Source organism: Sciurus carolinensis, chromosome 8, assembly GCF_902686445.1.
Source record: "Sciurus carolinensis chromosome 8, mSciCar1.2, whole genome shotgun sequence".
Classification (NCBI taxonomy): Eukaryota; Metazoa; Chordata; class Mammalia; order Rodentia; family Sciuridae; genus Sciurus; species Sciurus carolinensis.
This window is the reverse complement of record NC_062220.1, coordinates 19,980,146-19,994,090: the sequence shown is the minus strand read 5'-3', so window position 1 is coordinate 19,994,090 and position 13,945 is coordinate 19,980,146. Positions and strand designations below refer to the sequence as shown.

At 42.5% G+C, this 13,945-nt stretch overlaps 1 protein-coding gene across 1 annotated transcript in view; it reads left to right on the top strand.

The window, feature by feature from the left end:
• Cald1 (caldesmon 1) overlaps window positions 1-13,945 on the top strand; it is a 202,572-nt gene that overhangs the window by 2,633 nt on the left and 185,994 nt on the right. The window lies entirely within an intron of this gene.

Sequence of the window (13,945 nt, the reverse complement as noted above, 5' to 3'; positions counted from 1 at the left end):
TTGCACTCTCCATGCTGTGTGCTCCTCATCTGTGCCAGGTGCCACCAGTCATGCACTCTAAATCTGCAGGGCCTTTCCAGCGCATCTCAGTCCTAGAGAACTCCTTCCTTTGAAAAATACTGATGTTTAGGTTCAACCAAGAAGTGTTAGTTAATTGGACAGGGATGTGGTCTGGGGTTGCTAGTTTTTTTAAAGCAGATAAGAAACTCTGGCTCTGACCAACTGCCCTGGGAGTGAGTGGCTCTTGCCTTGTAAGGACAATGACAAAGTCCATCTGCAGGGATGCAAACAGGGCCACCTCAGGGTCTCTTCCCCATTGTCGTTGCCCTTTCTTCTTCATGGTCTTTATTCTTCTGCCTTGTAGTATTAACACTTGACTATGGATTTTCTTGTTCATATTGCCTATAATTTCATGCTTCTGTTTCTTACCTAAAATTTCATGCTGCTAGTCCCACCCTGGCCTGCTCTGGGACCAGAAGATGTGTCCTTTCCTTCTGATTGCTTGCATTTTCTGTTTTAAGCCTAGTCCTCCGGATTTCCCAGCTGCCTTTGCAAGTTCCTCTAGTTACACTGACTTGAGGCTGTCTTCCCTGTTGGAATCTGACTTCCAGTCCCTCCCCTGGGGCAAGACCTCTCTACAGGCAGCCCCTGAACATATTTACTCAGCATGTGACTTCTGTGGGATGGGACAAGGTCTTGGCTTATCCATCTAGATGTGGCCTCTTTGCTAGGGGAGATATCAGGAATGCAGTTCTGGGTGAGATCAACCTGGGTCGAATCCTGGGTTGGGAGATTATAGCAGACGAAAAAGAAAAGACCTCGGTGGCTAGGAGGCAGGTCCCAGAGCAGGGGCCTGAGCTGTGGAGGGGAGGAATGCCATAAAAGGAAGACAAGAGGGGATGCGAGCACCTCAGTCTCCTTTCCCAGGTGTGCATTATAGGTGTCAGTGTGGACCACTGTAGCAACGCAACTGCAGTTGTCATTTTTAAAACTCGGCATCACGTCATCTTCACAACTGTTTAATATCACCCTTTGTCTCAAGGTATACACACAGAACAAAAATGTAAGTTGAAAAGAAGATGTTAACAAAAGTCATACACGTATTCTCATTTTCCATAATTGAAATGGTATAAGTGAAGTAAAACTGTTGACCCCTGCACTGATTCCCTTTGGATCGCAAAGCTTCCTTTGCTAACAGATGCGTAGTCCTTCTGTTTCACATACAAAAAAGGAATACATGTACGTATGTGTGATATTGCTTTATAAGTGTGTGTTTTATATAACTGGTCTATTATCATCCATATCATGATCAAACTTCTCTCAGGCAACAGGATGTAATGGAGATCTTTAATTTCATCACGCATAGACCTGATTCTACTCAACTACTAAACTCTATGGACAGTGAAGCTGTTCCCAATTTATGTGATCACACATAATTCTGCAATGAATAGCTTGTATGTGTACGTGTATGTTTTTTTGTTTTTGTTTTGTTTTTTTGAGATCGTGTCCCTCTATGTTGACTGGGCTTGCTTCGAATTCATGATCCTCCTGCTGCAATGTCCTTCTTTAAGGAAAATCAGAAGAGGCCAAATTGTTAGATCATGGGTAGTACATTTCCAGTTTAAATAAGTATTGGCAAATTTAGTCCTCGCCCAGGAATGCAAGAGAATAAGCTTTTGTCCTTGTTCTGTCTCTCGACTCTTGGCTTTGCTTGTCTTATTTTTCATAGGGGAGAAGGCATTGCTTTCTTGTGGTCATAGTTATCGCTCTCCCCCTTGTCTTGTTTGCCTTCTGAGTCTTATTTAAAAGGGTATTTCCTACCCAAAGTAATACAACTTTTTCCTCTTTTCTTCTAATTGTTTTCAGAGTTTTATATATCTTAATCTCTCTGAAAAATACTGGTGAATGGTGTAAGGTAGGGATCTAAATATTATTTTTGTCCAAGATGAGAGTCAGTCATCCTAATAAATTGTTAGGTGGACATCTTTTCCCTTTATCTAAAATACTACCTTTATCATATACTACTTTTTACCCTATATTCACAGATCCATTTTTGGGCTCTGCATTCTGTTCTTATGACTAAAATAATATTTGGAGCAATTATTCATTTAGTTACATTAGTCAAGGGTTATCATTATCCGTCAGTGAGAGGTCAAGATTGAAATAAAAGTTTACTCTATATTGACTAAACTATATATTAAAATTATGTGGAGTTTTTGCAAAGGGCTCAGTTGATCTCAAAAATGCTATTTGGGCAGGGAGGAGGTCTGGGCTCTAACCCAGGGATGCTTAACCACTGAGCCACATCCCCAGTCCTTTTTTTATTTTATTTTGAGGCAGGGTCTCACTAAGTTGCTTAAGTCCTCACTAAGTTGCTGAGGCTGGCCTCAAATTTGAGATTCTCCTGCCTCAGCCTCCTGAGTCACTGGGATTACAGGAATGTGCCACTACGCAAAGCTTTAATAATCCTTTTGTCATCATTTTAAACTCCCAACACTGGAGGTTCCTTTCTAGATACTGTTATAAATATGTAGTTAATAGTTAGACCTGGTGGATCTTGCATAACATATACACAGATATACACATATATATGTATATGTGTTTATATATATATATATATACATATAATTATTTTTGCCACTGAGTCACATTCTCTAGTCCTTTAATTTTATCTTGAGAGAGGGTCTCACTAAGTTGCTGAGGCTGGCCTCAAAATTGTGATCCTCCTGCTTCAACCTCTTGGGTAGCTGGAATGACAGGCATGTGCCACCACACTGGGATGATCTTACATGATTTATTTTTTTGGTGTGCGGGATTGAATTCAGGGGCACTTAACCACTGAGCCACATCCCAAGAGCTGCCCCACCCCCTGCCCTCTTTTATTTTATTCAGAGACAGGGTCTCACTGAGTTGCTTAGGGCCTTGCTAAGTTGCTGAGGCTGACTTTGAACTCGGGACCCTCCTGCCTCAGCCTCCTGAGCCACTGGAATTACAGGTGTGCGCCACCATGCCGGGCTTCTTACATGATTCTAAGTTTATTACACCAAGTAAGCAGCCAATTCACTTTTATTTCTTCCTGAATATTACACTTGACTTAAAAATCCTTAACTTGATTTAAACACATTCGTAGTCAATTAATAAAATTAATGAACATACTTTTTAATTTTAAACTGATCATTTGGAGCAAGAGTTCAAAGATAATATTAGCTTGTATTATTTAACACGTGAGTGCCATGGGCCTGTGAGGACACCAATGGAAGACACCGTGTGGCAAATAGTAGCCAGAAATAGAAACTTTCCCTGGCTATTTGAATGGAGGTGCATCTAGACTTAACCCTAAGGGCACTATTTTGCTTTCTTGTTCTAGGCATTGTACTGATTTGCTTCATTCAGAATGTCTGTTCTGCTCTCAGTGTTTTAAGACGTGTGGTATCAGAAACTTGGCATGAATCTGCTTCCTAAACTATGAAACTTTGAGTGGATTTAATTCTTTTCTCTGGGCTACATTTAAACCTAAGACTTCGGTTTCATTTATGATTTATTTGTTGTTTAGTTATTGGTTATAAAAACAAAACAGAAGCATATTATTTCCATATTTGTTTTCCATATGGCCCAATTGAAAAAAAATTGCCCTTATTTTACTTTCTCTTCTCTCCAGAGAGCACTGTCTTCTTGGAATAGAATGTGAATGATACCTTCTGGAGTTGTGCAGTGCACAGTACTGGCCTCCTTCCACTCTGTCTACATTCACAGTCCTGCTGCCTGCTGCGTGGCAGCTTGCAGATACCTCCACTCTGCAACTGTTTCTTGAAGAGCTCATCCCACACACTGCAAAGTTTACTCATGTCATTAGTTCAGTCCCCTAGTAGTTTCCAGGCCCGAGTTCTTATCGGGAGTTGTCTTCCAAGGATTCAAACATTCTCCTTTGTGACTATTTGTAAAACCCAGAGTGCAGCAAAGAGGTTTTTTGAAAACCTTCTTGTTTGTGCTTTTTAGTTATACGTGACAGTAGAATGTATTTGGACGTATCATACATACATGGAGTATTACTTCCCATTCTTGTGGTTGTACCTAATGTGGAGTTACGCTGGTCGTGTATTCATATGACGTAGGAAAGTTATATCTGATTCGTTCTACTGTCTTTCCCGTTCCCATCCCCGCTTCCGCCCATCCAACCCGGTGAACCTCCACTCCTTCTCGACATCCTACCCTGCCTATTGTGATGGCAAAGTTTTAGAATGGCTGTAGAATGAGAGCTTTCTCCCAGAGAAGACAGCGCTGTCGAGATTGCATGAGCAACTATTCGATGTCACTGCTAGGTTCACATCTAGAGTCCAGCTGGGGACACAGCCGAGCAGAAATTCTGTTCTCTATGGGGAGCACAGTCCACATTTACCCACCAAAAACCTTCTACAAGTGCATTCCACACGCTGATGTTTTTGAAAGGTGCTGGTTTATGCAGACAATTATATGCAACTCTGCTCTTCTTCCCTGAAGCATGCGTGAGATGTTGCAAAGCCAAAGCTCCAAGACTCCTAGATCCTTAGAACTGAAAGCACTTTTGAAATCTAATCCCTGTGCCTCATTCTAGAACTGGGATGAATGGATGACTGTTTATATACCTCAGGATACAAATAGATAAACAGATATATGCACACACTCATTACATACTTATATGCACACCATATTCATGTTACTAACAGCAAATACAATGAAAATCAATTAATATACATTTAAGCTTTAAATGAACCGATAATCTGTTATTATGAACTCAAAGGCACTTATAAGCACACTGAAGTGACCTCTTCTTTTAAATAGCCACAGCCTCCATTGTATTTCAGTGTGTGTGTGTGTGTGTGTGTGTGTGTGTGCGTGCAAGAATGTGAGGCTGGTGAGCTTACTGATTACCACCCGTTAGACTGATGGGAAGCGCTCAAATGGGGAATGGTTTCCAGCTACGCGTGGAATTCTGGCTGGCCACTTTTTTACTCCAAAGTCTGTTTTATTTTGTGAAACAGTTTCTTATCACATTTATTTATTGTTCCTCCCAGGGAGGCAGGAAGGCGGGAGTCTTTACTGCAATTCTCATGTTAACGTGTGAGAAAACTGAGTTCACACAGAGCTTGACATGCTCTTCCTGGGAACAGACACTTAAAAGACCCAGGAGACCCAGCGGGCTCCCTGTCGCTGAGCTCTGCACTCTCTAGCCCTTCCTTTCTAGCCCTAGGGCCCTTCACACCAATGAAAATGATGCACATGGAAATTCCCCAAATCAAGAGTTGTTATAAAAAAATAAAAAAATAAAAAAAACCCCAAGAGGCACAGATTAAGCGTTATTCCTGTGTGATAATTCTGAATGCAAAAGTCCTGTGGATCTTCCCAGCTAGTGCATTGTGACCACCCTCCTCCATATATGCCTCAGACCTAAAGCACTTTATCTTTGCATTTATTAAGAGATATTCAAGGGCTGAGGATGTAGCTCAGTTGGTAGAGTGTTTGCCTCACACGTACAAGGCCCTGGGTTCAATCCCCAGCACACACAAAAAAGAGAGATATTCAACAAATTAAACCTATGGGTAATGGCGGCCAGCAAATATACTAGGTAGAGGCCAATCATTCCACAAGTATTCACCGAGGCTCTGCTGCAGGCACTGCAGAGACGATGATAAATGAGAAAGCTGCCCCTGTCTTCAAGAATTCAAAGCACAAGGTCGACGGTGTGAAGTAAAGAACTCTGGAAATTGGGGCAAATAAGTGCAAATGTACAGGAAGCTCTCTGTGCTGTGGGATCAGACAGAAAGCCTATCAAAAAGACCACCTAGATGACATAGCTGGACACAGGCGGAGGAACAGCGTTCAAAGCAGAGAGAACAGAGTGTGTGCAAACCTGAAGACACGAGGGAGCAAGATACACCTAAGGAAATGAAAAGAAGTTCCCTCTGGCTGGAGCACAGAGTGAAGGCTGGGTATGGGCACATGGGCGTAGGGATGGAAGGGTGGGGATGCACCAGATGCAAACAGGAAGAAGACTAGAGGTCAGGCCATTAAAGGCTGGCCTCGTGAGTTCTTTTTAGAGGACTACACTTTATCTGTGAATTGAGTATTCATTCCATCATTCATGCATTCATATACCATGCACCAAGAACTGGAGTCGGGGATGAAGCAACAAACAAAACAAAGAGCTTGCCCGCAGGGAACTTCCATTCTCATGAAGGGAAGAGGGAAGTCAACAGACAAGTAACCAAATTAAATACGGAATGCGTCAAGTAGCAGTCAATGCTGAGAATAGCTCAGGGTGGGGGTAAGCCATTCCTTGGGATGGTTCAGTGAAGCCTCAGTGATAGGGCGGCCCTCAGCAGAGAGCTTGCAGGGTGAAGTCAGGCAGACGTCTACAGGGGAAGGGCACTCCAGTCAGGAATGGCATGTGCAAAGGGCCTGAGCCACAGTGTGCAGGATGTGCTGTGCTGGCTAGAGCAGAGGCAGAAATGACAGGAGTGGTAGGAGATGAATTCCCCAAGGCAAAGGGTCAAGATCGCAGAGAGCCTTGTAGGATTTTATTCTGTGTGATGGAAAATCAAAGGAGGGATTTCAAAAGGGAGGTAGCAGGACCCTGTTTGTATCGTTCCAGCTGCTGAAGAGGAATGGATTGAGGGTGCAGGCGGAGGTGGGATGGGGTGGCAGAGCAGGCAGGGAAAACGGGATATGGGAAAAATCAGACAAGCAGTGAAAATAACCGAAGCAAGGTAATAGCAGAGGAATATTCTACCAGTCAGAGGCGTGGAGGTGCAGGGTGGGGGATGGAAGTGTTAAGCAACCCTATTCCTTGGTTCCAAAACACTTTCCTCACAAGTGAAGGTTTCCCCAGATAGCTTACCTTTTGAGCTCAAAGGACTGAAGATCCTATTATGGCAAATTACCTTTGGTTTTTTAGATTTTGAAAACAGTGCATTTAGAGGGAATAGTAAGAGACAGAATGATATATTACTCAACACTGTTTATACAAATTAAGATGCATGGACATGAAAAGATGCTTAAAACTGAGGAAGAAAATATACAACACAAAAAATGCACAAAAAACAGAATAGGATCATTGCCTACAATGGATCAAGATAAGAGCATATTATAAAGCAAACCCCCCCCCCCAAAAAAAAAAAAAAGAAGTTGCAAAATGCCTTTTTTTTTTTGGTACTGGGGATTGAACTCAGGGGCACTCAACCACTGAGTCACATCCCCAGCCCTATTTTGTATTTTAGAGACCTGGTCTCAATGAATTACTTAGCACTCCTTTTTGCTGAGGCTGGCTTTGAACTCAGGATCCTCCTGCCTCAGCCTCCTGAGCCTCTGGGATTACAGGTGTGCACCACCACTCCTGGCTGTAAATTTTTTTAAGAGCAAAATACCAAACGTCACTGAGCATTAGGTAGGCAGTCTAGTCTAGCATAGGCCTCTGAGAAGGCAGGTCTTGGGGTAGTTGGGCTTTGGCCAGTGAGTGGTAGACAGAAGGAATGCTAGGCAAGTCATGCCAACAAGGTGGGTGTCATGGGGTTGTCAGGACAAGGTCTTCAGGGTCTAAGACGTTAGAGAAACAGTCTCGAAAACAAGTTTCACCTCCTTCACATTTCTATTTTAGACTAGCTCTGGACAAAGTTTTTATTTTTGCTTCTCCCCACCCCATCCTCCCTGCCCAAGCACAGTTTTCCAAAAGATAACCTAGTCTGATATTTAAGAAAAACTTTGTGTTTTCCTCTCTGCACTCAGTGGAATTTCACCAATTTCTTTGGAATGACAACTATCAGAAAAAGCTCTGTGGCTTTTGAAGCCCGTGTTCCATAGTCTACCAAGGTTCAAGGTCTCACAGAAAGAAATTCTGCAGCTCGCTAATGAAAGTTGAAAAATTAAATACAACTGGCAGTCAAAGAGTGACTTGGATTTTAATCTTCCATTTTGTGCTGATAATGATGATCACTCAGGGCTAAGTCCCTCTCAGCTTACAAACCATGTTCGTGTTTATTCATCTATTTGATCTTCGTGTCAACTCTGTGAGACAGCTGTTTTACAAATGAGAAAACTAAAACTCAGGGAGATTAACAACTCATTCAAGTTGCTTCACTTGTAGTCTGTACTCTTTCTGTGTCTGGACTTCTCTGTGTTCTGAGGTCAGGTTCTATTTACTTCCCAATATAACATTTGTCAGTTAACTTCATGGGGATGTATTAAAGAAAAATGATAATATGGATTGCATAATTCATGATAAAAGGGGCAAAATAAATCAAATACATAGATATTTACCAATATTTCTACTTTTAAATTAGTTAAAATTATTTACAGTCTATATACTGTCTTAGCATGAAGCTGTGGATATTCAAATTGGAATCTCTACCGTCATGTATGTTCCCAAGAGAAGAAATATGCAAAGAGTCCAGGGCTGGGTGAAGGATCACTTTATATATTAGATAGCCTTGGCTCCAAACCCAGGGTAACCCCCAAGCGAGCTTGGTTAGACTATCATTGAATCTACCATGGATCTTGGATCTTGTCAGTCCATTGAGGAAAGAAGGCTAGTCCAAAGACATTCCAGCAAAATGAAGAGGAAGTGCAAGAAAATGGGAGTCAAAAATAAAGGTGTGTGTGTGTGTAGCCCCTTCTGCTGAAGGTCTAGCATCTGACCCTAAATAGATACACAGTAAGGCTTCAGTACGTAGGGTCTAGAATACGCACATCGGTCTCCTTGAACTTGACCAAACTCAAGCATCCATTTTCTTCAGGGAAGGGGAAGAGTGTTAGAGAGAGCTGGATTGGGACAGTTGGTGAAAGCTGTCCTAGATAACAATGCCCAAAGTAAGAAGAATCTCAAAATTTGGGAACAAGATGAAAACGTCACAATTCTCTAAAATTCATTCATTCCATAACCTTTCATGTTAGTCATTATGCCAGGTCTGGAATATAGAAACAAATACTAATCTGTATCTATATCCACATCTATGTCAAAATGTATATATGTGCCAACTATATCTTTATCTCCATATATACATCTCATCTATCAACTATTTATCTTTCTAGAGGAAGAATCGCATATAAGTAATCAACTTAAGTGAAAATTTCCCAGAAATTCTCCATTCAACAGTGTTCTAGAGATACTCTTTCTAAGGATATAGATTCATCTAGAACACCAGGAGACATTCACTTAGAAGTAATATGAAGTGTGAGATCTATACCTTAAAAGAACTCATTATAAATGTCAAGCAAAGAGAAGGCTGATGTTTTAGAGAATTATGAAGAAGAATATAATGGTATATTTCTTCAGTGCTAATTTAGGGAGAGTAAGTTCTCCTGGCACTGAGGTCTAGATCCTCAGACAGAGGTATCTTCCAGGACAGGGAAGTTCTCAGATGCCACAAAATGCTGGAATCTTCCTTCTAAATCAGTCAGCATCTTGGATTTGGGGTGAAAGCTCTCCCTAAGGCCTGCTTCTCTGGTTCTGAAGGGAGCCGCCATGAACAGGAAGCTTGGTTCAAAAGGCCTCTTCCACTTTCCCGCTCACGACATATTTCCTTCTTTGTTAATCAGCACTCTAGTTTCTACATCAAACTCTAGTCATACCAGAGTCTTCGTTATTATTATGGCTACACTTCCTACCTTCCAGAAGAATCGTGTGAGCAAAGTGTCCCCAGAAGTCCTTACATGGATAGCTCCCTTTGAGGTATGCCTGGTATTCATGGGCATGTGGGAGGACTGTACTCTTGGTTCCCTCCTCCAGTCACCTGCATCTCTTAATTAGGGTAGCAACAATGAAACCCCAGGGTTCCTGGCCTACACCCAAATCCTCACTCACCATTCTCCAAGCACTGACTTGAATTCTCAGTTTTGGTACTGAGTTTGTAAACAGTTGAACATACATAGTTTTTATCAAGATACCTTAATATTTTGTTTGCATTTTAAAATTCTAGTTTAAAAAGAGAGAAATATAAATAGGTATGACATGTTACATCTTGATTATATGATATGGTCTCTATTTTAAAAGTTCTATATTTATCTTGTTTACCACTATGTAACACATAACAGGTATTCGAGAACTATCTGTTAATTATTAATTAATTGACTCGTTAGCCATGGCTCAATCAACTATTAATCGGCTAGTCATTATTTAATTATTCTACACAGGGAAATAAGATATACCTAAACACAATCAAATTAAATAATTGGAGTCAGCAAATCATAAAGAGAAAATTAGTGGGTTTGGCTGGGCTCTGGGATTTCAGGATGATTTTAGAGGGGTCTGGAGCAGGTGACGTCAGTTGGAAAGGCCTCAGGCAGGAGTGAGGTAGGGAGGGACAAGACCCAAGCCACAGAGGCAGGAGGGGCACTCCATACTGTGGGAAATGTGGGCGCTGAGCAGATCAGAGCAGGAGGGAGAGAGGATTTGTCCTGGGAATTCCAAGAGAGGCACAGAGAAGTGGTTATAGATCACCCTAAAATGCTCAGCCATGATTTGACTTTATCTTACTGGTAGAAAGATGAAGGTTTTTTGGCAAGGACATTTAATCATGACAAGAACAGAAAGTCAGGGTTAAAAATGCATGTGTATATATCACAAGATATTATATATGAAAACATACATACATATATTTCATATATCTGTATATGTATAGATATATGAAAACATGAGAATACTTTTTTAAAACCCCACTAAGTTAGAAATGACCTTTTCCTCCTCAGTTGCCCTGTGTGATCCTCATTGGACATAATTTTTAGGAGAACACCTGCCACTTTTTACTGCAAGTATGTGATTCCATGTATTTCTGACAGCAAAAGGCAAACCCCTTTTATGGGAAGGAGCAGGTAGACTGTCTTATCCAATATCATTGTGTTCCCAGGACTGAGAAGAGTTTCACACGAAGGAGATACTTCACGAATGTTTGTTGCATGAATAGATAAATGACCATACAGTTTGCAAAGCAACTTCACATACATTTTATCTCACTGAATCCTACACGTGCCTTGTGAAAGAGGTGCGGATTATTGGTCTCGAAAAGACAGTCTGGGCTGAGCACTGGGGAGGCCCACTTTTCAGAGCACAAAAGACAAGTGGACAGCTCAACGAGGCCAGAGAGGCAGGACAATTGGCTGGACGTGGGTGTCAGGAGCCACCAAAGACAAGGAGAGAACAAAGAGGGGTTCAGGAGTGTGGGGTAGGACTGCAGAAAGGACATCAACCCGAGGATCCCGGAGAGAACCAATGAGAAGAGGGAGGGAAACTGAAGACAAAATGACCAGGGACCAAGAAATAAGGTCATGGAAGACGGGGAGGAGGGTCTGCAGCATTAACTAGTCATTTGAAGAAATTTGACCCTGAAAGAAAAGAGTGAAGCTAAAAGAAACAAGAGTCAGTCAAAGGTGTGTTTTCCATAAGCCTTGGACATGGTGAGAGACATGTCCAAGGAGAGACCGTGGGGAAGAGGGAGCCCGGGTAAGAAGACTGAACGCACAGGAAGACTCAGAACGAGGAGGGATCTGGAGGCCCTGGAGGTATTCAGCTCCCTGTGCTGCTCCCTCTCCATCTCCCTCTCTCTCTCTCTCACACACACACACATTCAACCATCAACCCCCAGCACAGCTTGATTAGTGGTTAGACACAGGATGTTTGGTCCAAACAGGCATCTTTCTCCACTTATTACCAGACTCTTTGAAAAATCTGTTTTCTCTCCTTGTTTTTTTTTTTTTTTTCTTTTTTCTGTTTTGGATCTTAAAAATAGTCTGCCCCCCAAGAGAAATAAATGCCTTCTTGCCTCTCCGATGACAGTGTTCGAGGCCAAAGCTACAGAACCTCGCCCAAAATAGATCGAATATTTGAAATGTTTTCTTATTTGCACCCCTCGAAAGTATGAATGCAATGCAAAGCCAATTATGAGATTGGCTCCCCCTCCCCTGAAATGAGCGCAGGCTGTGTTTTCTGGTTGGGAGGCCAGGCCAGGCCCTGCCACATGGTCTTGGTGGGGTTTCAGACAGCCTTCAGTCAGCAGGACAGGAAGCTGAAGCGCGCCCAGCTGGGTAAACACGTGTGTGCCGAGCACGGGGCTCTCTCAGGACTCACCAGCCTGAATTCCATCTTGTGCACAGGGCAGGGCTGTCCCAGCGGAAGAGCTGTTCTTTACCGAAGACATCAGGTTTTGGTAAGATCCTAAGAGGCAAGAGCCTAACCCTAAGCCTTGTAGGTGACAGATGCTCAGATGGTGGGTGAACAAATGAGCTAGCAGAAAAATCCAGGCCCAGCTCTGAGTGATTCTGATACCCCTTGGAGAGCAATTTCTCATAGGTGGAACTTTTTTTTTTTTTTTGCATCCTCTGAGAGTTGGGTAAATCCAGTGCCACGGAATATGGGTGAATTGGGAAAGGTGGAGACCATAGAGACGACTAACTGCCCTCTCTAACTTAAGAAATAAGGAGACAGAGGGCGAAGGAGGGGACTGGCCAGTTCTGTTCTGCAGAGGTGGGAAAAGACACCATTTGTTCCAGGTGCTGCTGCTTCTGCACGGGGTCTTCTCCAATCACACCCTCTTTCCATTTTGTCAGGCGCTCACTCTTATCCCAGTCAGTGTCCTTCTTCCACCTAGTGCCCTGAGAGACTGGCCCCATCACAATGGGTCAGCGTGGGCTCTCCGTTCATCTGCACCCTACTCGTAAAGCAGGAGGCGTTGAGGTGCTGAGCCAGGCTAAGCTTAGAGCGTTCACCCTTTCAAGAACAGCTGCTGATGTTTATGGTGTCAATGCCTGAGTTCAAATGTATGGCCACACTGGGGATCTCACAGCCAGGACAGGGCCACTCCTGCTAGCCAGATGCCCTGAACAAACTGCATTTGAGGACAAGGCAGGTCGTGGCCTTTCCTAATGCCACATAGATGACCAGGTATGAGTGCCCTGGGGAGAGGATGTCTTGCCTATACACCAGTTTAAAAAAAAAAAAAAAAAAACTTTAAAGATAACCAACATCTGTGTACACGCTCTACAGAATTAACAAATGTTATGATTTTGTCATAATTGCTTCGGCTCTCTATTATTTTGCCCATGGAAGATACATTTTAAATTCCTTAATTTCATGACTAGTACCATTTTCCTCTCCTCTTCCTTATATGGGTAACCGCCATTTTGAATTTGGGGTGGTGATTAGTCTGCTCTTACATGTATCCACAAACTATTCATAATTCTGAATTATTTCAATTGCAACTTTTTTTTTTTTTTTTTTTTTTTTTGGTTTGTTTTTGTTTTGTTTTCGCTGGACTTCCGTTGAGATCCAGGTGCCTGAAGACATCTGAGCTACTGTGGGATACTCCTTCCTCTACCAGTTTGTGTAGCGCCTCCTGCTGACAGCTGTGGGGATTTTGACCCGTTTTCATTATTGCAGTGTTCTGATGCGCCCCCTTCCACAGGTCTTCTCTAGATCTTAGGAATTTCTGAAGAGGATATACCTAGAAACAGAAACCCCGGAGAGAGAAAGCCCACACTGAGTGTCGTGTCACTAGATTGGGCCAGATCACTCTGCAAAGTAAATACACCGACATTCTCTCTTGTCTGAAATAAATTTCTGTACATCATAGAAACATTTAGTTTTGCATGATCCAATGCTTTTTTTCTTTAGCAGTCTGGTGGATGTGAACGTGTCACTGTTATAACTTGCATTTTCCTGATCACTACTGAGGGTAAGCATCATTTCAAGACTTTTGACTTTTGTATCTTTTCTTTTTTTTGTACTGAGTATTGAACCCAGGGGCACTTAACAACTGAGCCACATTCCTGGCCCTTTTTTTGTGTTTTATTTTGAGACAGGTCTCTCTGAGTTGCTTAGGGCCTTGCTAAGTTGCTGAGGCTGGCTTTGAACTCTCAATCCTCCTGTCTCAGCCTCCTGAGTGGCTGGGATTACAGGCATGTGCCACCACACTCAGTTGCATCT